General features: G+C 34.2%; 1 long non-coding RNA gene across 11 annotated transcripts in view; it reads left to right on the top strand.

The window, feature by feature from the left end:
* Positions 1-24,073, top strand: part of LOC130708275 (uncharacterized) — a 234,481-nt gene that overhangs the window by 47,178 nt on the left and 163,230 nt on the right. For all 11 annotated transcript variants that reach the window (XR_009008453.1, XR_009008447.1, XR_009008450.1 and 8 more), the window contains exon 3: positions 14,804-14,849. This is a non-coding gene — a long non-coding RNA (uncharacterized LOC130708275). The remainder of the gene's footprint in view (positions 1-14,803; positions 14,850-24,073) is intronic.

The following is a 24,073-nucleotide window of genomic DNA, read 5'->3' as shown; positions in this document are numbered from 1 at the left end:
CCACTTAAATTCTTGACCACTTTCAGCGTAAGGCCTAAGGGAGTTTTCCAAGGCAGTGTGGCTGACTTCAAAAATTTATCTAGGTTTATTTGGGTCAGTTTCCAATTCTCCAGTTGGGTCACATTCATCAGTTCTATGAACCCAATCCAGCCATTAAAAGTCTTAATATTAGTCAGTGCTCCACCTATGGTTTTTCACAGGACTTTTTCATTCTTATGGAAATCTCTCTGAGAGGACCAAAGCTTTCTTATAGCAGCTGGGACCCACTGCAAAAAAATCCGAGAACTTTTACTATCATTTCTGATGGATTTTAGTTGGCATGATAAACTACATTAGGGGATGAACTGTAATATTGCCCATCCTTCTTTATCAAGTGATATTCATCAACCCCCACCCCCAAGTTCCTAAGCCAGTCAGACAAAGTTCTAATGATTTGCTTGATTTCTGCCCACAATGGTCAGAATTTTTCTCCTTTCACCTTCAGTGTAAGTTCCTGTCTTTTTAACTGTGCCTGAAAGGAGGTAGAACCTTCTGCCCAACTAGGGCAAACCTTATACTAGTTGCTGCAATGTTTTTACAGTAGGGTCGACCTAAGACTGATCACCTGATTAACCAGGAACATCCCACGTGTCCCAGAGGAGAGTCAGCAGCAACCAAGGCAGTTTGCAGGCAGTGCAGCGTTTTTATTCATTCATTCACAAGTACTTATTGTGTGTTTACTGTTGCTAGGCACTTTTCTGTATGCTGGGGATTTAGCAGTAAATGAAATAGTCAAAAATCTGTTTGAAGAATCTAAGCTCCAAGTAAGTGAGTTGCAACAGATATTAGAAAGTGGCAAATGCTGTGAAAAAAAATAAGAATAAGAAATGAAAAAGATAACAGGATATTAGGACTCAGGTGTGAGGATGAGGGTGGGATGTAATATGATGGAAGCAGGATGTAGTGTTCAGTTGGGGGGTCTGAGTCAGCTTTATTGAGAAGGTGAGAATTGAGGAATTTTTGATATTTGGGAAAACTGACCTTTGTGACAAGAACATTTTGTTCCCTCTTGTAAACCTGCCATTTAGAACAGTGCCTGACACACAGCAAAAATTCAATAAAAATGTGTGGATGGAATGGAGATGCAGGCATCATCTGATGAAGCCAGTCTTGTTCACAGATTTACATGGAAGATTTAGATTTGATCTCCAACCTTCCTGTGAGCAAAGTGATGAGCAAGAACACATAAACTCATTGATCAAATAATTTTTAGTTGTCAGAAGAGCATTTAATCAATCTGGGATATTTCAATCACATCAAGTATCACTTAGGAACAATCAGCAGATTCTTGTCACCTGCATGACCAAAGGAACTTACCAGAGGGACTGCTCCCTGAACAAAAGATGGATCTGTTTCAAAGGCAAATCCCATTCTCTAACTCGGAGAGCAGAAATTGCTGGAAAGCTTCCAAATCGCAATTTTCTAATTTAAAAAATGTTGTAATTTGACCAACATGTGTCTCCCTATATTTTACTCATTGGCCCAGTCCTACTTCCTGGGGTCATAATGAGTAGAATCCCTCTTTCATATACGGATACTAAAATGTTTGAGGTAGACTGTTAACTTCACTGAGTTTTCCCTTCTGGGTAAATAACTCCTTAACCCTCCTGCCCCCCTTTTTAATGCTTTCACTTAAGACACTGGATTTTCTTCACCATCTTATACGTTGTCTTCCAAAAATGTTCCAATTTGACTTACATTGTGATACTTAGAATTGGGTTAGTACACAAGTGTGTTATGAGTAGTATAGAGAAAAGAATGTTGCCTTCTCATTTGTTCAAGATACATATTTTATTAATGCAGCTTAAGATCACATTAGCTCTTTGGGGGGCAGTTTCATCTCATCATAAGCATTCCTTGAGCCTATTGCTAGCTCCAACAATTATTTTCACCTGCTATATTAAACCAGATTGTCCCTGTGTTCTACTTGTGAGGTAGTTTATTGGGGAACCCCAATAGTAACTAAATGTTTTTCTTCCTGTTAAATTTTAACTTACTAGATGTAATACAATGCTTCAGTCTGTCAAAATATTTTCCATTTTGGTTTCATCAGCCAATGAATGGCTGTTCCCCCTCTCCCCAGTTTCATGTCATTCTCATATTTTGATGAGCCCGTCTTTCTAATTATTATCTAAGGTAGTCGATTAAAATTTACATGAACAGAAAGTTTTTTGAAGTAAACTGTTACACAACATCCTAAAATGTGAAAGAGACATTTGTCAGTATAATTTTATTTTGCAAGTTAAATAATTAATATTTATTCGTTATGAAGTTCTTCATGTTAGCTAAATGAGGAGGTTATTGTTGAACACAAAATTTCAAATCAGTGTTTATGGATGACAGCTGAAATCAGATCAATCTTATCATCTAATTTACTTGAATATTTTGTTTGGTTGCACAGTACTGAGAATATTGTGATTGAAACAGAAGTAGTTGTAATAGTTTGTTTGGTTAGTTTTTAACTCCATTGTTCTTATAACTACAAGATACTTTTCAAGTGAAATTAATCAGATGTTTGAAAAAAACAGTAGAAATTTTTGCTTTAAAACTAAAGCACTCTGCGATGAAGAGCGGCCCCTGCTCGCCGCAGCTAGAGAGGGCCCTCGCACAGAAACGAAGACCTAACACAGCCAAAACTAAATAAATAAATTTATAAAAACAAACAAACAAACAAACAAAACTAAAGCACTGGTAATATTTACCAATGGTTCTCATTCATTATTCAATATTCAAACATTTCTTGAGAATCTACTATATGAACAGCATTATTTTAGTTGGTAGGGATATAGTGATGTATAAGATAGAAAAGTATATGGCTCATACAACTCAATAACAAAATAAGGACAACCCAATCAAAAAATAGGCAGAAGGCCTAAATAGATATTTCTCCAAAGAAGACATATAGATGGCCAATAAGCACATGAAAGGATGATCATCCGCACTAATTATTAGAGAAATGCAAATCAAAACTACAATGAGGTACCACTTCTCACCAGTCAGAATGGCCATCATTAAAATGTCTACAAATAACAAATGCTGGAGGGGGTGTAGAAAAAAGGGGACCCTCCTACACAGTTGGTGGGAATGTAAATTGGTGCAGCCACTATGGAAAACAGTTTGGAGGTTCCTCAAAAAACTAAAAATAGAGTTGTCATATGATTTAGTAATCCCACTGCTGGGCGTATATCTGGACAAAACTATAATTTGAAAAAATACATGTATTTCTATGTTCATAGCTGCACTATTTACAATAGCCAAGGCATGGACACAACCTAAATGTCCATCGGCAGATGAATGGATAAAGAAGATGTGGTATATATATAGAATGGAATAGCACTCAGCCATAAAAAAAGAATGAAATAATGCCATTTGCAGCAACATGGATGGACCTAGAGATTATCATACTAAGTGAAGTAAATCAGAAAGAGAAAGACAAATACCATATATCACTTACATGTGGATTCCAAAATATGACACAGATGAATTTATCTACAAAACAGACACAGACTCACAGATATAGATAACAGACTTATAGATGTCATGTATGGGAGTGGGGGAGGGAAGGATTGGGAGTTTGGGATTAGCAGATACAAATTATTATATATTGGATGAGTAAACAACAAAGTCATACTATATAGCACAGGGAACTATAATTAATATCCTGTATAAAAAAGTAATTGGCTCTTGGAGACTACATTCTGATAAGGTGAGACAGAAAATAAATACACACATATGTGTACATAAGCATATAAATGAATACATTTCATTGTATACATGTGTATGTACTAAAATCAAAACCTGCATCTGTGCAGTTGAATAGGGGCTGGAGAAAAATACACAATGTGCTGACTCTTCCCATTTTATATTTATTTCCATTAACTTGAAGAGGACTCACTGCTACTTGGTGTTTATACTACACTTCCTTAGTCTTTTACTTTTTTACTTTTCACTCTTTTACTTTTCTAGAGAACTGTTTTACACTTTTTCTCTTCTCAATCCCTAACACAGTTTTTCTGTCCTCCCTTTAAGCTAATGACCTTGCCTCTCACTTCTTTAATAAATTAGAATCTATCAGAAGAGAATATCTGTGGGGCACCATCACATCAATTCACCTTCCAACATCTGTTTTCAGTACAACCTGCTTATTTCCAAAGATGAAGTAGCCATGCTTCTGTCTGAGGCCAACCCTTCTACTTGAGCCCTGGATTCCATCTCTTTTTGCCTGTTCAAAAACCTTGCTTCAGAAATTCTCCTTTATTTCTCCTGCATTTGCTTTCTACAGAATCAGTTTCTCCCATAAATCTTCCTCTTGAGTTCACTTCCCCCAAGAGCTACAGCCTCATTTCTTTACTCCCTTTTGAAACAGAACTCCTCAAAAGTATAGTCTATGGTCATAATCTCTAATTCTTTTTCTTCATAATTAACAAATAAATCCTTAGCACAAATATGATTTCTTTTTCTATGAGGTTGTTTGTTTGTTTTTGAAGAATGATTAACCTACAGCACTATATTAGTTCTTGTTACAAAGCATTGTGATTCGGTATTTCTATACATTTCAAAATGATCGTCACAAGTCTAGTTACAATGTCACCATACAAAGATATTTTATAAGTAATGACTATTTTCCCCATACTGTACATTTTGTACCATGACTCATTTATTTTGCAACTGGAAGTTTGTACCTCTTAATCTTCCTCACTTATTTATCTCCTCTCCCCATACCCTCCCTTTTGGCAATCACCTGCTTATTTTCTGTATCTATGACTCTGTTTCCATTTGGTTATGTTGTTCATTTGTTTTGTTTTTTTGGATTCCTCACATCAGAGATCAGATTTGTAGTACCACAGGTGGGAAGTGGGGGGATGGGGAATTGGATGAAGGCAGTCAAAAGGTACAAACTTAACAGTTATAAGATAAATAAGTACTAGGGATGTAGTGTACAACATGAATATAATGAACACAGTTGTATGTTATATATGAAAGTTGTTAAGAGAGTAAACCCTAAGAGATCTCATCACAAGGAAAACAAATTTTTTCTATTTCTTTAATGTTGCATCTATATGAGGTGATGAATGTTCACTAAACTTATTGTGATAATCATTTCATGATGTATATATGTCAAATTATTATTCTATACACTTTAAACTTAGTGCTGTGTGTCAATCATATCTCAATAAAACTGGAAGAAAAAATGAAAAAAATCTTATCTCTTTTGTAAAAAATAATTAAGACTATTTTTTTAAGGGCAGTTTTAAGCTTACAACAAAATTGAGAGGAAGGTACAGGGATGTCCCATATATTCTCCCTGCTCCCCAATTTTTAAAATTGCTTAAATTTTTAGTATCTTTCTAATGACTTAAGATTTTTTATTATGAAATATAATATGCAAAAATTAGCTAAAAGTGAATTGATAGCTTAATAAATTATTATAAAGAAACTCTCATGAAAACCGTGAAGATCAAGAAATTAGATATTGCCATTATCTCAAAAGCCCTTCATGTGTGTCTTTCCAATTACTGCCCCGGTGTCTTCTAATAGGTAATCACTATTTGATTTTTCAAAAATATCAATCTCTTTGTGATATACACCACATACTAGTTGTACATATCTAAGCGGTTTAGTTTAGTTTTGTCTGTTTCTGAACTTTATATAAATAGGGCGATATAGTCTTTGTGCCTGTGTATTCTTTGTATCTGGCCTCTTTCCCTCATATTATGATTGTGATCCTATTACTTCTATGCAGTGTATAGTAGGAATTTGTTCATTTTCATTGCTGCACACTGCACTAACCACAGTTGATTTTTCCATTCTACCATTGATGGGCATTTGGTTTGCTTTTAGATTTGAATTATTTTGAATAGTGCTGTTGTGGACATTCTTGTTCATATGCCTTGATTATTGTGTGTATTGCATTTCAGAGGTATATATAAATGGAAGTGAAATTAGGGATGCATATTTTCAGTTTTAATAATGTCACACTACTTTCCAAAGTGTGTCAATTTACATTCTCACCAATCTGTACATGAAAGTTTCAGTTGTTCCAAAACCTTGAAAACAGTAACTTTAGCCTTTAAAATTTTTGTCATTCTGGTAGGCCTGCAGCCATAATCCATGTGTTTTAAATTTACATTTATATTATGACTACTAAGGATGAACACCTTTTCATATGACTACTATTTAGAGAGCCTCTTTTGTGAAGTATCTATTCCAATCTCCATTTCTTTCTATTTGGTTGCCATTACTTCTTATTGATTTGTGGAAGTTCTTTATATATTCTGGATACTAGTTTTATGTCAGTTATATTTGATGAAATGCCTTTTCCCAGTCCATCCTTGTCTTTTTATTTGCTTAATGGTGGCTTTGATGAACAAAATATAGTCAAATTTATTATCATTTCTCTTATAATTACAGTTCTTATGTCCTATTAAAAATTTCCCAACCTGATGTCATGAAGTTATTCTCCTATTTTGTCTTCTAAAAGCATTATTTATTTTGAATTTTACATTTATATCTTTACTCCATTCAAAACATTATTTTTGTTCATGGTATGAGGCATGAGTTAATATTAATTTTTTTCCCACGTGGGCATCCAACTATCTTTCCCTTACATATCCATCTGGCTAACATCCTCACTTGCTTCAAGTTTCTGCTCTCATGTGATCTTTTCAATGGGACCTACCCTGACTACTTAAAACTGCAACCTCCAATCACTCCCCAAACACAACTCTCGATTATAACACTTTATTCCCTTATGATAAACCATTCAATTTACTGTTTATTGTCAGTGTCTCCACTAGAATGTTAGCTCCATGAAGGCAGAAATATTTATCTTTTTTATTTGCTGATGTTTCCTAAGTACCTAGATGTTGCCTGGCACAGGGTAGCTGCTTAATCAATATTTGTTGAATTAAATGAATGAGTAAATGAAAGCACAGAAAATGGCAGGAAACACTATTCAAGTTAGCAACTACACTGGTGTTCACCTGACTGTATGATTCATTGTATTGCTGGTATCCAATATGTGAAATTTTGAACTGTAATGCATGTGTGCTATTTTTTTACAGATTTTGAAATAATTAAAATGTTTAAAATAAATATTTATTAAAAATAAAATAAATTCTTATTAAAAAATAAATACTTTAAAAAATATTTCAGAAGCCCCAAAGCTGCCCTGTGGACATCTAGATTTCTGTGGCATGTCCATTCATTCAACAGATATTTACAGAGTACTGCTAGGTGCCAAGTACTATGTTAAGTTCTGGGGAAGAAGATTGATGAAGTCCTTGTCTTCAAGGAGCTTGCAGTTTACTGAGAACGCCACTTAAAACCACAAAATTAAGGAATTTAAATTTAACTCCATCATTTGATATTTAGGTTAGATGACTCCAAGAATGTTGGCTATTTCCAAAGAAGGCTTGAAGGAACCATTAAAAAAAGTTACTTTGAGTCATAGGATGAGTCCCTTAACCAGATCAGATCAGAATCTTCAATATATGCAAATCAAATGATGTGATACACCATATTAACAAATTAAAGAATAAAAACCATATGATCATCTCAATGGATGCAGAAAAAGCTTTTGAACAAAATTCAACACCCATTTATGATAAAAACTCTACAGAAAGTGGGCATAGAGGGAACCTACCTCAATATAATAAAGGCCATATATGACAAACCCACAGAAAATTCACCAAATTCTCAATGGTGAAAAACTGAAAGCATTTCCTCTAAGATCAGGAACAAGACAAGGATGTCCACTCTCATCGCTCTTATTCAACATAGCTTTGGAAGTCCTAGACATAGCAATCAGAGAAGAAATAGAAATAAAAGGAATCTAAATTAGAAAAGAAGAAGTAAAACTCTCACTGTTTGCAGATGACATGATACTATACATAGAGAATCCTAAAGATGCCACCAGAAAACTACTGGAGCTAATCAATGACTTTGGTAAAGTTGCAGGATACAAAATTAATGCACAGAAATCTCTTGTATTCTTATGCACTAACAATGAAACATCAGAAAGAGAATTTAAGGAAACAATCCCATTTACCATCGCAACAAAAAGAATAAAATACCTAGGAATAAACCTACCTAAGGAGGAAAAAACCTGTACTCAGAAAACTATAAAAAACTGATGAAAGAAATAAAGGATGATACAAACAGATGAAGAGGTATACCATGTTCTTGGACTGGAAGAAACAATATTGTGAAAATGACTATACTACTCAAAGCAATCTACAGATTCAATACAATCCCTATCAAATTACCAATAACATTTTTCACAGAACTAGAACAAAAAATTTTACAATTTGTATGGAAACACAAAAGACCCTGAATAGCCAAAGCAATCTTGAGAAAGAAAATCAGAGCTGGAGGAATCAGGCTCCCTGATTTCAGACAATACTACAAAGCTACAATAATCAAGACAGTATGGTACTGGCACAAAAACAGAAATATAGATCAAAGGTACAGGATAGAAAACCCAGAGATAAACCCATGCACATATGGTCACCTAATCTATGAAAAAGGAGGCAAGAATATACAGTGGAGAAAAGACAGCCTCTTCAATAAGGGAAAACTGGACAGCTACATGTAAAAGAATGAAATTAGAACACTCCCTAACACCATACACAAAAATAAACTCAAGATGGATTAAAGACATAAATGTAAGACCAGACACTATCAAACTCTTAGAGGAAAACATAGGCAGAACACTCTTTGACGTAAATCACAGCAAGATCCTTTTTGACCCACCTCCTAGAGAAATGGAAATAAAACCAAAAATAAACAAATGGGACCTAATGAAATTTAAAAGCTTTTGCACAGCAAAGGAAACCATAAACAAGATGAAAAGGCAACCCTTAGAATGGGAGAAAATATTTGCAAACGAAGCAACTGACAAAGGATCAATCTCCAAAATATACAAGTGGCTCATGAAGCTCAATATCAGAAAAACAAACAACCCAATCCAAAAATGTGCGGAAGACCTAAACAGACATTTCTCTAAAGAAGACACACAGATGTCCAACAAACACATGAAAAGATGCTCAACATCACTAATTATTAGAGAAATGCAAACCAAAACTACAATGAGGTATTACCTCACAGCAGTCAGAATGGCCATGATCAAAAAATCTACAAACAATAAACGTTGGAGAGGGTGTAGATAAAAGGGAACCCACATGCATTGCTGGTGGGATGTAAATTGATACAGTCACTATGGAGAACAGTATGGAGGTTCCTTAAAATACTAAAAATAGAACTACCATATGACCCAGCAATCCCACTGCTGGGCATATACCCAGAGAAAACCATAATTCAAGAAAACACATGCACCCAATATTCATTGCAGCACTATTTGCAATAGCCAGGACATGAAAGCAACCTAAATGTCCATCAACAGAGGAATGGATAAAGAAGATGTGGTACATATATACAATGGAATATTACTCAGCCATAAAAAGGGACAAAATTGGGTCATTTGTAGAGATTTGGCTGAACCTAGAGTCTGTCATACAGAGTGAAGTAAGTCAGAAAGAGAAAAACAAATATTGTATATTAACACATATATGTGGAATCTAGAAAAATAGTACAGATGAACCTATTTCCAGGGCAGGAATAGAGATCCAGCCATAGAGAATGAACATGTGGACATGGGAGGGGAAGGGGAGGGTAGGATGAACTGGGAGATTAGGATTGACATATATACACTACCATGTGTAAACTAAACAGCTGGTTGGAACCTGCTGTATAGCACAGGGAGCTCAGCTTGGTGCTCTGTGATGACTAGATGGGTGGGATGGGGGGATGGGAGGGAGGTTCAAGAGGGAGGGGATATATGTGTATACATATAGCTGATTCACTTCGTTGTATAGCAGAAACTAACGCAACATTGTAAAGCAATTATACTCCAAGAAAAAAGAAAAAAAATCTATCAAGTACTTGGTCAAGTGTCTGGGTCAGTGCATTAGCACCATGGCTTTAAGTAAGTGCTCTGGGGGTGTATTTCAGAGGACTTAAATTTTTCTTGGGTGATAGGGTAATAGAAGGAGCCTGCACTGGAGTCAGAGACTTGTTTTGAGTCTTAGTTCACTTAATAGTTTTATTTTTCATTCATTCACTAAATATATATTCAGCACCTACTATGTGCCAGGCTCCATTCTGTGTATTTTTCGTGCATTAGCTCATGCATCTTGCATCTTTTCATGAGGAGGTAGGTGCTGTTATCCCCATCATGAAGAAACTGAGACTCAGAGGTGTTAGAAAACTTGCCCAAAGTTACAAAATGTTTAAGCAGCAGAGCTGGGCTTCATACCCGGGCTGTCAGTCCAGAGATAAAAATTTTGATCTCTCATCCACACATCAACTCATTAACTGATTGATTCATTTATTTATTTAGCAGCTACTTATTGAGTGCCTCACATTCCAGATATTATGTTAAGAGCTGGGGTACAGGAGTGAACAACAAAAATTTATTCCCATCTTTCAAGAGCTGACAGCCAAGCAATTATTCACATGCAATGTGATTATAATTACACTTGGACTTTCTTCATCACAGTATCGTTTTAAGCCTCAAAACACAAATGAATTTGAAAACATTTTGTAAACCACAACGTTCTCTACGATCAGGGATTTATTATAATTATTGTTATTTATTCAAGGGTCATATGATTAAATAATACATTAAAATATTTTCTTCTTACAACTTGGCATTCCTTCTATCATTCTTCTTTGATCTCTTTCTTTCCTTTTTAACCAAGAAGGGTAAAAAAATCATTTACAAGGTGACATGTTTCAACTGAACCCAGTTATGGGAATTTGAATTTCTAGTAATCTTTTATTTATTTATTTATTTATTTATTTATTTATTTATTTATATTTTTATTTTTGGCTGTGTTGGGTCTTCGTTTCTGCGCGAGGGCTTTCTCAAGTTGCGGCAAGCGGGGGCCACTCTTCATCGCGGTGCGCGGGCCTCTCACTGTCGCGGCCTCTCTTGTTGCGGAGCACAGGCTCCAGATGCGCAGGCTCAGCAATTGTGGCTCACGGGCCCAGTTGCTCCGCGGCATGTGGGCTCCTCCCAGACCAGGGCTCGAACCCGTGTCCCCTGCATTGGCAGGCGGACTCCCAACCACTGCGCCACCAAGGAAGCCCTGAATTTCTAAAATGTACTTCAAAAAGTAATTTAAACAGTAGCTCTCTTAATTCGTTTAAAATACTATTTGTGTACAAAAGTATTGGATTTGCACAAACATTTTCAAGAAGGTATATATTTGCTCTAGCTGGTAGATTGCTTATATTGGAGCCGTTTTAAAAAGATGGAACAACAGACAAAAAACACTTTGTCTAACACAAAAAAAGTCTGGCAGCTCTATTCAGTGTTTTGATTCCTTGATTAAAAATGAAAAAAAATGTTGGGTGAGGGGAACATACATTCTAGTTAGTTGCGCAATAAGTGCCTGGAGTCTGGAGCAGATGTCAAAGATTATTAGCTACATGACCTTTGGTGAATCATTCAACTTCCTGATGCATTAGTTTCCTTATCTGCAAAATAGGAATAACCATAGTAAACTACTTCTCAAGGTTCTTGTGAGGCTCAAGTGAGTCAATATAAGTAAACTCTTTGTAGCTGAGTCTAGTGCCTAGCAAGTGTTATTTTTATTTCTGCTAAAAAAGAAACCTTCAATCTTTAAATAAAAAACTTACTATTAGATTTAGAAAAATTGGCTGTATTGGCTGTATCAATTCTTTTCTGAGTTTTGGTTGTTAAATATCATTACTGTTTTTAGAGAGAGAGGGAAGGAGAGAGACAGAGACAGAGAGAGAGAATAGCTACGTGTGAGTATTCAAAGCTGAAAAGCCGAGTGCGAGTTAGCAGCCATGAATGCAATTGCCAGTTTTGAAGAGAAACTTAAAACGTAAGTGTCTGGACACATTTGTTAAATTGTCTTCAGCATTTTCTGTAGATCCTATTATTTCTGCAAATTCCTTCATAATATTGCACTTTTTGTCACAATGAGCACAACATGTCTTATCTCAGAAGTGGAGTTTTCCAGCTGTTGGACTGAGAAAGCTCTATTCTTAGCATTTTCATATGGAAGCAGTGATAAGAGAGACAATGCTGCTGTATTTTGACTAGTTGCCCTGATGAAAAGCTTCCATTGTCAGGTGGTGTAACACCAATTGTTATTGTTAATCAAAGAGAATCTAATAGCTTAATGAAATCATTGGTATTAGATGTTCCTGGTCCTCCAGCAAATTGCTGACCACATTATAGAAGTTTATTTTTCACCTATTAGAGTAATTATCCTGTAGACCTCAGCAAATATATTTATCATTTTTTTGTTTTGTTATGTACTAAAGGGATCCTCAGTTCCTATTTCATATGCTGTATGTAGCTACTGCATAGGTGAGGGAAACACTGTGTTTTAAGCTCTCCATTGATGTAAATCTTTGGCAAAACCCTATGGTCGTACTGTTTCTTCCATTCTTCCATCTTGAGAGGAAAATATTAAAGGGGACATATATTTATAACCTGAGAATTGTCAAGCTTCCATTTCAAATGTTAATTATGTAAAATTTTGGTTATTGATTGATTACTGTATTAGCTCTCTTGTTTTTTTGGCATCTCATAAACCATTTCTAGGATAGTTTCTATAACCTTAAAATGTAAACTGCCTATTAATGAGCCAGAAACCATTTATTAGTCAAACTTTACTGTAGGAATTAAATTTTCAAATTTTACTGTAGGAATTAAAGACCTAAAGATGTAATCTTAATTTTTTAACACAATTTAAACTAATAAATTCTAATAAAACAATACACAATTTTTGATTACAGAAAATGGTGAGCAGCTGACTAACTTCATAGCTATTTCTTGAACTGCACAATCTAGCCTTTGTTAAAAGGTTATTATGTATTAGTCTCTAAGTTAATTAATGTTGCATTTTTGTATGTCAACTATATGGAAAGGAAAGTGTTTTCTTCATTTGTTATTATTATCTTTCCAATAAGATTGTAAGTTTTCTGTTAACCAGGAAGATGTAATTTATTATTTTTATTCCCCTGCTTCTAAAACATACATGCTTATTAAATACCTGATAATTGTATTAGCTATTGCTGTGTAACAATGTACCTCAAAATTAAGTAAATTAAAACAGCTATGATTGTGAATCATTCAACTTCCTGATGCATTAGTTTCCTTATCTGCAAAATAGGAATAATCAGAGCTATGATTGCAATTATGTTTTTATTGAGATATAATTGATGTATAACACTGTGTAAGTTTAAGGTATACAAAGTGTTGATTTGATACATTTATATATTGCAATATGTTTACCACCTTAGTTAGCTAACACTTCTACTGTATTACATAATTAACATTTTTTTTTTGTGATGAGAAAAATTTTAAGGTTTTATAATACTCAGTCACTCAGTTTGTTATCTATAAGAGAAAATTCAATCTATACTGGCTTAAATAGAGAGGATATTTTTTGCTTACATAAAGGGGAAGTCTAGGAATAAGATGGACTTAATCTAGGTACTCAACAATGTCATCTAGGACCTACTTTTTAAAAATTTTATTTTTAATTAATTAATTTTTTATTTTGTTGTCATGCTTTCATCCTAAAATGGACTCCTTACATAGTGGCAGAATGGCTGCCGAATTCTCCTGGGAGTTTCATCTGTATCCACGTTCATTAGCTGAACATTTTTCTGGTTGGACCATCAGTGTGGTAAAGGGGAAGGTATTATTCTCAATGTGTCCATCATTTAAGACCCATCCCAATAAGCAGCTGCTTTATGATGAGAAAAGGATGAAAAACAATGTAGGAAGGAACCATAATGTCTTGTACAGGGACAAATATTCATGTTTATTAGAATTAGTAGCTCTGAAAAAAAAAAAAAAAAAAAAAAAAAAAGAATTAGTAGCTCTGACTTGATCTAACCAGATACATACACTCTACCAAAATGGGCATAACTTATACTGCTCTTCTCTTCTAAAAAAAAAAAAAGAAAAAAGAAAGAAAAGAAAATAATGTTTTTCAAATTCTGGATGTCTCTCCCAAATACCTCTTAAAGAGTATATTTTTCTGTTTATTCACTTAACAAAATATAGAGATAAATTTATATTTGCAATGCTAATACCTCACTTTCAAAGGAAATCATCACTTAAATAAGTTTTCAATTATTTGAGGTTTACATATTTGGGCAGGGATGATTTTGGTCACTTGCCAATAAGTAAGAAAGTTGAATTTGCAAGTAGAGAGATTCAACAGTTTTCCATAATTGTAATTAGTTTGTTCGCTTGTCTTTCTTCTTCAGTTGACTGTAAGCTTCTTGAAGTCATATACTATGCCTTTCCTTTCTCTTTCCTAGGATCTGCTGTGTGCTTAGACCATAGGAGAAAAATCAATAAATAATAGTAGAGTAGATAGATGAAGTTCATTATTATTATTAATACTATTATAGAACCCAATCCAATGCATGGTACTTGGGGTCAATAAATAGTGTCTGTCTCCTTAAATAATTGCATACACACACATTAAAGGCTAGGAATTGCAGTTGAAACCCATCACTTTCCAATTTTTTCATTTCCTAGGACTTAAGTGAATTTCTGTAAAGAGCTCGAAGATTCCTCCGATTCTAAATCCAAATTGTCAGGATAAAGCAGACCTGAGTTCAAATCTGTACTTTGCTACTTAGAAGCTATATGACCTTTGACAAATCTGATGAACTCTCTAACTTGCTGTTTTCTCTATTGCAGAATAATTATGGTCCCTACCTCATAGGAGTGTCAAAGGATTAATAAGGTAATGCATGTACCTCCCTGACAATGGTTTCTCATACATGGTACACTCAATAAGAAGCGGCTATTATTATTATTAGTCACACATGGAGATATTGTAAGCACTTCACATAACAAACAAGCAGATTTCATAATCAAGGTTCAAAGCTATTTGAAACTCTGAACTACTTTGTGAAACTTCTTGGCATTATCACGCTTTCACTAGGGGAGGACTGGGTACTATAGGGCAGAGGGGTGGTATTTAAAATAGAATATAAGTAAAGAACAAGGATTTGGAATTCAAATAGGTCTGATTTGGTTATTATTGTTGCCACTTCCTAGCTGTGTGAACTTGTGCAACTTAATTTACCTCTTATGTCAATTATCTCTTGCTGCATGACAAATCACCACAAACTTAGTGGCTTTAAAAAACATACATTTCACAGTTTCTGTGGGTCAGGGGTGTGGACACATTTTAGCTGTGCTTTCTGCTTAGTGCCACACGATGCTGCAAATAAAGTTTAAGTCAGGATTGCGTTCTCATTAGAGCCTTGACTGGGAAAGGATCTATTTCCAAATTCCTTCAGCTGTTGTCAGTATTTCCTTGTGACTGTAGGATTCATGGCAACTTGCTTCTTCATAACCACCAATAAAGAATGTTATTAAGATGGAGTCTTGTATAATGTATTGTAATCATGGGAGTGATTCATCACGTTTGACATATTCTATTGGTTAAAAGCAAGTTTCAGATGTCACTCACACTGAAGAGGAGGAAATTATACAGGGCATGGACACCAGGAAGCAAGGAACATGAAGGCTACCTTAAAGTCTGTCTCTCACAGTTTCTAAACTTTCATTTCTTCTTCTGCATAATGGGAATAAATAATGCCAACCATGTGCAATAATCCATATAAAGTGCTTAACATTCTGCTTGGCACTTGATGGCAGATTATATATTAGTATCATCTATTAGTTGCTCATTTGCTGAAGGTAAAAATGAATAATTAGCCAGAGTGAGCTATTGAAAATCAGGGCAACTTGAATGTAATTTATCTTCATTGCCTCTACTACAAGTTTTTAAGTTTATGGTATTTCTCTTTCCATTTTGCAATACTTCTCAACAGTGTTGGTATTTTTGATGTCATGAACCCCTTTCTTCACACTTCAGTGGGGCAAGTTCCATTTTATTTCCTCAGATAATAAATATTCTGGTAAATTAATATATGAAAATGGGCAAAAGTTAAAGAAAATTGTTCTTCTGCCTTTTGTCCCTTCATCTGTCTCTTCCCTCCAAACAGAAAGCATATTTTAATCAGTGCCTTATTTTCAGACAGAATTTAACAATTCACAAAGAGCTCTAGCACACTTTACACATTAGGAAACAGAGCCTTTGAGAGGCTGAGTAGTCCTCTCTCAACTCTGAATCTTGAGTTTATGCAGCTATACTACTCTAAAACTCATATGGCCATCTGCAAAAATATGTGCCAAACTGAATTTTAACTGGTGTCTCTTGAAGGGTATGTCCCTACATGTACTGCAACATTGAAATAAATTAATGGGAATTTTGGACCAAGGGAAAAAACCATCAAGAGGCTTCATGATAGATGGGTCATGGATTCTTTAGAGACAAGCTTTTTTGGCAAATTTAAATCATACTGAGTAGGCAGAACCATTACAGTGACTCTCAAACCCAGACTAGGGCTTAGGAGTCAATTTAATATAATTAATTCACAAACATGAATAATCTACATTGAAATTTCTTTACTTATAAATCATATTAAAATATAATAGAATACTAGATAAGACCATTACATCATAATCAACCACAGACAACCATAAAATTGGACAAAATATATGAATTATTGGATTTGAGGCCTTCAACAACGGCAGAACAATGATCCCTGAAAAAGGGAAATTTGTAAGGGGAATCCTGTGATTTCTCTGGTTCTCTGCCTGGGACAAATCCCCAACTGTGTAGCTAGAATCCAAGGACCTAGAATCCAAGAAAATAAAATGGCTCCTGCTGAGCCAAAGAAGTTAAGATTTAAGTATGAGGATCCTGAAGAAGCTGGAATCTACAAGACAGGGCACTGGAGAGAAAGAAGCTCTTTGTGATAGACAAGTCCAGTATTTTCTGGGACAGGAATTCCCCATGAGTTCCTGACCGAGTCCTGGGTACACATACACAGCATAAGACTACCCAGTTTTACTAGAGAGCAGCTGCTATGAGTTTGATAGTAGAACAGAGATACAAGAGTTTGAATAGTGCCAGGGACATTGGCGTTCTGGCCCAGCTAGAGTAGAAAAATCTCATTAACATTTTTGGAACCTAGCTGAGATACCAGAAAGTAAGACTCCTCAGGAGTAAGGTCCTTCAGGAATTACTTTCCCTCAGAAATAAGGCCCACATCTTTAAGCTAAATCTATTCTGGACCAGCCTTATCCAAGCCAAAAAGAAGCCCTGAAAAGATCTTTAGAGTTGGGAGTTTGGAAGTAGAGTCTATAATATAAGAGAGACTAAAGAAAATGTCTTTGGTTTTCCATAGATCTATCTAACAACACATGAAATTAAGCTGATACAATTTAAAGATGAGAAGCCACAATTGAAATGCCTAATAGAACAAAAATGAATAACTTTAAGAGGAAAATAAAAGAATCTGGTGTCTACAATATTATTCATAATGTCCAGTATATAATAAAATAGACATGCTAAGAAGCAGGAAAATGCAATCCAGATTTAAGTAGAGGAAAACAAACAAGCATTAGAAACCAAATCCAAGGTGCCCTGATATTAGACTTAGCAGACAAATACTGTAAAACCAATGAATAAATACGCTCAAAGAATTAAAATAAAATAAGTTAAAATAACTAATAGAAATATGATCTAAATACATGAATAGATAGGACATCTTAGCAGAGAATGGAAACTACAGGAAGGAAAGAAACAGGAATGGGAGAATATAAAGGAAAATCTCATTTTTTTTCTCATAAGTTTCTTAAAACTTACACTTCTATTTAGTGTAAAAATAATATTGAAGTCAGGGTTAAAATATATGTAGAGATAAAGAAATAATGCTTTAAAGTATACTTTATGGTACAAGAAAAGGCAAAAGGTTACTAGATTTGCTAATTGGGAACTGTGAAGTGTAAAATAGAAAGTTTGTCAGTAGCGATGTGAGAAACGATAAAGCTGAATTATCAGGTATGAAGTGTGAGGTAATACAATATTGGCTCTAAATAGACTTTGATAAGTTAAGTGGGGATATTGTAAATTCTAGAACAGTCATTAAAAATAAAAGAAATGTGGCTAATAAGCCAATAGAGGACATAAAATAGAATAATAAAATAAATCCAATTAATCCAAAAGAAGGCATACAAGAGGAAAACAGAAACGAAGAACAAGTGAGATAAATAGACAAATAATAGGAAGTATATAGACTTAGACTCAACCATATCTATTGCTACATTAAATACAAAGTGTTTAAACATTCTAGTTAAAAGCAAAGATTTTTAGAAAGAATTAAATATAAGATAGCTATATTTTGTCTTCATGAAATGTACTTTAAATATAAAGATATAGGTAGGTTAAAAGAGACAAGGTAGAAAAACATACTATGGACATACTAATCAAAGAAAAAGCTCTATTGAGTTTATTTATATCAGACGATATAGACTTAAGGGCAAGAAATATTATTAGAGATAAAGAGGGACATTTTATAATGCAAAAGGAGCAATGCAACAGGAAGACATAACAATCCTAAAGATGTATGCACCTAATAACAGAACTTTAAATTTCATTACACAAAAATTGGCAGAAGTAAAGGCAGAGATAATAATAGTTGAAAATTTTAACAGCCCTCTCTCTTTAAGATGAAACAAGTAGAAAAATATCAGTAAGGCCATAGAAAATTTGAAGAACACTATCAACAAAATTAATTGATTTGTGGAAAGAAATATTAGAGATTTCTTAGAGGGAAATTTGAAGTATTAAATATTTATATTTGAAATGGAGACCTCTTTAAATTAATGACTTAATTTTCTACCTTGAGAAGTTAGGAAAAAATGGTAAATTAGTAGACAGTAAAAAGTAAAATAGGAAAAACAGTAAATATGTGAATGAAAAAAATAACTGAAATCCATGAATTAGAATAGGCAAACAATAGAGAAAATTAACAAAGCCAAAAGTTTATCCCTGAAAGGATTACTAAAATTGAGAAACACCTGACTAGAATGATCAAGCAAAAAACAAATAAAATACAAATTAGCAATGCCATAGATGAAAAAGGGAATATCATTACAGATCTTGCAGACATTAAACGTAATATAAAGAATAGTATGGACAACTTTATGCCAATACTTTCAATAACTTAGATGAAATGGCCACGTACCTTGAAAAATATATTTTACCTAAACTGACAAAAAATGAAGTAGAAAAATCTGAATAGCACTATATCTGAACATACAGTAAGAAATGCACTCCTAAGGAAAATTTTAGTTCTGTGTGATTTCACTGGTAAATGCTATGAAACATTTATGGAATAAATAATATCATTTTTAGAAAAAAGTCTTTCACAAAATAGGAGTGGATAGAATGCTTTTCAACAAATTTTATGAGGTAAGAATAATGCTGATACCCAAACCTGACAAACACATTATTACAAAGATAAGTACACACCAGTATCCCTTATGAACCCAGACACATTCTCAAGAAATTATTATCAAATTGAAAACAACAATGAATTAAAAAAGATAACACATTATGGCCAAGTGGTATCTATCCCAGGAATGCAAGGTTGGTTTAAGCTTTAAAAATCACTCAGCCAACTAAGAATAGAAGAGAATTTCCTGAATTTGATAAAAAACATTTATGAATTTCTAAAAGTGACATTATGCTTAATGGTAAAAACAGAGTAAGAATGGGAATAAGGCAAAAATGTCTGTTCTACTCAATTCTATTCAATATAATGCTGGAGGTCCTTGCAAGTATAACAAGAAGGAGAAAAGAAAACAAAACAAAACAGGAGCATACTTGTAACTAAACAGATAGGAAGGGAAGATTTAAAATTGTATTTATTTACAGACCATATGAAGAAAAAGAAAGTACTAGGGAATTTTAGGTAATCTACAAAAAAGTCTTCTTCAATTGATAAGTGAATTTAGCAAGGTTTAGGATATAAGATTTATAACAAAATCAATCGTATGTCTATTATATCTGAAAAATAAAATAACAATAAAACAACAATAACAATGGCATCAAAATACCTAGAAATGAATGTAAAAAAAGGCATGCAAGACTAGTACATTGAGATTGACCAAAAAAATTACAGAATAGAGAGGGTTACAATATTCATGGATTGGAAGACTATGTTTTTAAGATGTAGATTCTTCCTGAATTAAATTGAATGTAATCCCCATTCAAATTCCAGAAAGTTTTTTTTTCATAGATTTTATTAGGCTTATTCTACAATTTATATCAAGAAGATAAACTATAATACTTCTAGGAGAAAATATAGAAAAGAATCTTCACAAACTTGGGGTAGGCAAGTATTTCTCGGACAGTTTCATAAAAAAAAAAAGTTTTACTAACCATAAAAGGTGATAAGTAGAGCTCAATCTGTAGTAAAACAGTATTAAGAATAAATATCAAGCCACAGATTGGGGAAAATAATCACTGTGTGTAATTCTGACAAAGGACTTTTATCAAGAATATATTAAAAAATTGACAACTCAATAATAAGAAGCTAACAAATCAATTAAAAATGGGTAAAAGAAAAAAAAAAGGGTAAAACATTTGAACGAACCCTTCACAAAGGTATACAAATAGCCAATAAGCTCGTGAAAAGTTTCTGAAAATTATTGGGCATCAGAAAAATGCAAATTAAACCATTATGAGATAACATTTCACACCAAGTAGATTGGCAAAAATTTTAAATAGACCAAGAATAGCAAGTATTGGCAAGGATGTCGAGCAAGTGGAATTGTCATACCTTGTTTATGAGATTGTAAAATTATACTGGAAAACAGTTTTTCAATTTTTATAAAGCAAAGCATAAAGTTGTGTTGTGACCGGTTCCACTCATAGATGTTTATTGACGAGAACTGAAAGCATATACCCACAAAAAGAATTGTATACATATGTTCACAGTAGTTTTTTTCATGGTTGCCAAAATTGGAAACTGCTCTAATGTTCAATAGGTAAATGTATAAACCAACTGTGGTATAACAATACAATGAAAAACTCCTCAGAAGTATACAGGAACACATTAAAGATACAACAACAAACTTTAGAAGAGACATACCACCACTTCTATCCTATTCTATTGGTCACACGGTTGATCTTATTACATGCAAGGAACTACACACAGTGTTTTGACGTTGTGAATATCAGAAGGTTGGGATCATTTTGGAGGCTGGCTGCTTCAGGTATTTTCCAGAGGTGGCTATCTGGTAGACATCTGATGGTGAATTGGTATATAGGATGTTTGAAGTGGGATAGTCAAGTAAGACTGAGGAAGAAAAGTTGTAGTCAGATTATGAAAATTTGACTTGTATGTGGCAGAAATAAAACTGACATTGTCCAACATAAATTGTAAAAGGAACTCAACTGCAGCAATGAGACTGCAAATAATGTTGGATAAAACTCTTTCAAAAGGACTTAATTTTGGAAGCAAGGCTAGGAGATACATGGTCCTCTTGTGTCCAAAGGTATCCAATTGGCTTTGCTCATTGCTGTATGTCTGTTGATGTTGATAGATAATTTGCAAATTGTGTTGTCAACACAACATTTAATCTGCTCTGAGCAGCTCATAAACAACACTTTGATTAATTCTTTCAGTCCGTGTCTTCTGGACAAGATTTACAGAGCTCTGCTTATTTGGATGAAAAATAGAGAGAGACAAGCTGTCAGTAGAAGGGGAAGGGGGATGGAAAGATTTCCTTTTCTCTCTTTTGGTTGAATTTGAGAAGTGTTTTTTAATTAGGATTTTAAATGTTTGGTTCCACAAGGGAAGGATTTCTCAGTGGAACTCAGCAACTGGCATGAGGCAAGGCTCACTGTTAAAGTGGAGCAAGTCAGGACAGACAGAGGCAGACTGGCACTGGAACACTGCAGAGAGGGGAGAGTCAGCCAAGCCTAAGGCAGGAGATGCCTTTCTGAATTAGCCAAATAGTTCCAGAAACCTGTTGGACAATTACAACTCAGAGAGCTTGCCATCCACACTCTCTATGGAACACTGAAATATTGTGTTGAATAGAATTCTGTTCAACAAGCACATTTTAAAAAAATAAGTCTAATTAAAGAGAAACTTTTATCATATGAAATATAAAGACAAACGTGCATTATTATTGAGCAATTCTCTGTGTGTGTGCATGTGTGTGTATGAGAAAGAGAGAGAAATAGAGAGATTTATTTTGTTGCTATCCTTTGTGTGTTATTATATGCCAGTTTTTCCCCAGGCCCCTAAATCTGTTTAGTTAAGCAGTTTCTATTAATTTTGGCTTTGAAATAATTTTCCATTGAAACATGCCGTTTAATCAGCACCTCTCTACCTTTGTTGATTTTTCCTAGCCAAGATAAGTGAATAGAGTTCTAAAACACTGTTTCTGGAATACTCTTATATCACTTTGAAACATGGTGATCATCCAGCAACTTAGGCATAAAAACCTGGAAATGAATGTCATTTGGAATAAGGTCCTTTCATAGCAATTATGACACAAGATGTACAGTCTGTGGCTGATAGGGAAAAAAAGATCCAAGAAAATAGCTAGCTAATAATTTCAGTACTATTAGCAATGTAAATAACCCAACACCACAATTCCTCCTTGAATTTGTCCCCTTTTATGCCTGTCTCCTCTCAAAGGGATAAATATGATTTTTATGAGCTGCGTTTTGAAATGCACATATTTCCAGCGATCATGCCAAGTGTTTCTTTTGTTGTTCACATCTGCATCTTTCGATATGATGAAGAGTCAACAAGAAAGTAGATTTGGTTTTGTTCCTTTGGCAAAAATAAAGTTCACTTTGGGACACAATTGTAAAAAAGCAAACATTACATCCACACCAGAAAACGAAAGTTGAATTTTCCATTAGTGGTAGTTATGTGTTGTAACTTATATTCAAGGCCCTTGGAAATATTAACCCAGATTCAGAAATTAGTAATTATATTGACCTTGACATCTGTCCTTATTACCTTGTTCCCAGCTCACACAATTAGTTTAGCTGAGACTGTCATCAAAACCCTGTGTTTTAGATTTATTTCTAGTAAGGAACTCCTTCAAATCATTGCCCCATGAAAATTACAATATTAAGGACACAAAGGTATACGTGTGTCTAACTGCAGTAATTGTGTTGTGAAAAGAATTCACATAAATCTCCTTTAGGGGCTTCATTCCATTTGATGGCCTTAATGTACTCTCTTAAAGCTAAAATGATTTCAAAGTATTGTTCTACAAAAGATTATCAGCAATTATTGTATATGAAAAGAGACAGGGTGAAAGAACAATTTGAGAGGTTCACATTGTGAAATAGACTTCAGGCTTTTAACTGAAGGATGGCAGAGGCTGACTAAAGCCCTGTGATTCTGGAGCTCCCTTGTTTCTTGTGCTTACTCTGTCTCCTACCCCTGGATCACAATTTGTTGGAAGCATCATTGTTGTACAAGCAATACGCTGACAGTGTCTAAATGTAACACTACCCTCCTAAAAAATGAGAGAATCATGTACTCATACAAAGAGGCAACTACCTAGTGATTTTCAATGTTCTGAAAATAACAATAGTCTATTGGGTTTATTTCATGATTATAAAAGCCTAATAATCTATGATAGCTGAAAGCAAATGTGATTTATTAGGGTCTCTCACAGGCAGAAGATAAACCCATAATGTGCAGGCAAACATTTTTTCTTTAAAGGAGTGTGTTAAAAAGAAAATAGTCAACAGCTTGCTTACTCTGTAGCTCCAGAAAATGATGATTTGAGGCTCTGAAATATCAGAGTTGATGAATGGTAGAAGCAAAATTATAACTGTTGTTCTATGGTGAGATAAACTTTCACCTCCGTGAAGAAAATATAGATTACTGAAACTGATTGCAAGCAATCAGCACTGTATATTCTTCTTCCCTAACTGAGCAATGTTTGAATTTGTGCCTTTCAGACAAATGCATTAATAACATTTAACCACTAGATATTTGTGAAAGAAATTGGAAATTGTTTTTAATTTGTTGGTTTGGTGAAGCGATAATATGTTGAGCCATA

Source organism: Balaenoptera acutorostrata, chromosome 5, assembly GCF_949987535.1.
Source record: "Balaenoptera acutorostrata chromosome 5, mBalAcu1.1, whole genome shotgun sequence".
Lineage (NCBI taxonomy): Eukaryota > Metazoa > Chordata > Mammalia > Artiodactyla > Balaenopteridae > Balaenoptera > Balaenoptera acutorostrata.
The sequence above is the reverse complement of the archived record's forward strand: the minus strand, read 5'-3'. Positions and strand labels throughout refer to the sequence as shown.